The following is a 1,974-nucleotide window of genomic DNA, read 5'->3' on the forward strand; positions in this document are numbered from 1 at the left end:
AATCTGGCTCAGCAGTTTCCATTCTCCTCGTTTAACCTCACTCCATAAAAACGTCTAGTTTTTTTTCCTTTCTCATCAGTTTAAAACATTAAACGCTGCAGATGTCATCCAGTTTTCCTTGTGCCTTTCTTTCTTGATGTCACGTCTGAAATTAGAAGAGATTGTAGCTTCTTGTGTTTGATTGACTGATAAACAGGACCTTTACTGAAGCAGTTATTTTTCTTTCTTTTGTTTTTGTGACTTTCTGTTTACCAAGACACATTACTAAAAGCTCCAGGACCACTCCCTCCTGAGTGGAAAATCAATATTATTTATCCACATGCCTCTTTGGTCCAGAGACCTAAGGAGAGCTCTGTCTGCAATCATCCCCCTTTGAAAACAACATTAATATTTATGCTATTGGCTCTCTGGATAAAATATTTACAAACAAACTTTTAAAAAAATCACAAAAATGCAATGCAAGTTCAATTTTCCGTAGTTTGTGTTGAATTTTTAGTTGTATTCCATATTTGGCCTTCTTAAATGCCCTCATTTCCTGCAACTTATTATGTTTAAGAAGTTTGAAAACCTTTCTTGTGCAGTAGTGGCAAAGAGGACGAAGAGAAAGATCTGAACTTATTATAGCCTTAAATCAGGACTGGACAACTGGTGGCCCATGGGCCGTATGTGGCCTGCAGGTGACTTCTGTCCGGCCCGCCAAATAATTTAAAGAAATTTCAAGGCAAACYTATGTGCTTAGTCTGCTTAGAGATGTTGTCTGCCATGAAGAATTTTAATATAAGTCACCACTACAACACATTGCACAAAGCTACAGTAAATATGAGAAGTATACTGAAATCGCAAGTACACAAAAAACAGCGACTTTTTACCAGAATGACAACCAACGCAGGAGTCTGCATCTTAGGCCATTGCACTACAGCTCGCTAAAGAAAGTGGGTTTTTTTTTTTTTTGTTTGTTTACTCCAAACATTTTGTATTCATATTAAACTAGGTCACAACAGTTACACATGCATTTGAGCATGACGTATTTTAAGTTACTGCCCTGTGTGTTGGTTTAATAAACATGTACATATATATATACATAAACATTTTTAAAATGGCAGCATACATATGAGTAAGTTTGCAACACTGCTGTATGTGGTCCTCTGGTACTGTCAACAAAAATTTTTTGGCCCTTTCCATTATTTAAGTTGCTCATCGCTGCTCTTAAATACAGATATTTTCTTGMAGTTTTAGAGCAATGTGAAACCTGTCTTTATAAAATACTTCATTTTGTCAGTCAAAACACATCTTCAATGGTTGTTTGGCGTCTTTTCAAATGGTCATCAATTGTAAAAATAAGTCTCAAAAAGAACTCAAATCATATCTGTTAAAGCAGCTGATTCAGAAACAATAATGTTTACAGAATATGTGTTCAGCTCCCGATCAGGCAAAGGAGATCCACTAAATCCCAAACTGTCTTGTGTGCTTTTATTAGGATATGGAAATAATATCCAACATTGTGCATTCCATATAGTATTAGAGCCATATGAATACCTTGACTCTGTACAATCACAGTAGGATTATATAAAGTAAAGTGATGCATTCAAATGCCTCTTTTATGAATTAAGACTCCAGTGTTTCACATTTACATCATGGGTGGCTGCCACCCAATCATAACCTTCCAAAACTGTCCCAGCATGGATTATGGGATTAACAAAACTCAGAGCTGTCAGTCAGTATAGAGAAATGGAAGCTCCATACACATCTACAGTATGTACCCTGAGATACATGCTGCTCTTTCTGCTGCTCCCTTCTCCAGGGGTTGCCATGACTAGCTAAAGCTTAAAATTGGTAATTTTTCTTACGGCAAACGATTGGAAATTATTTTACATTTAAATCATTTAAACTACCACAAGATTAGATGAATTTGGCTTTTACAATCTTATCAGAAACAGCTTGTTTAGCTAATGTGCTCAAACCCTTGAATAGCCC

Source organism: Austrofundulus limnaeus, unplaced genomic scaffold (assembly GCF_001266775.1).
Source record: "Austrofundulus limnaeus strain Quisiro unplaced genomic scaffold, Austrofundulus_limnaeus-1.0 Scaffold22, whole genome shotgun sequence".
NCBI lineage: Eukaryota > Metazoa > Chordata > Actinopteri > Cyprinodontiformes > Rivulidae > Austrofundulus > Austrofundulus limnaeus.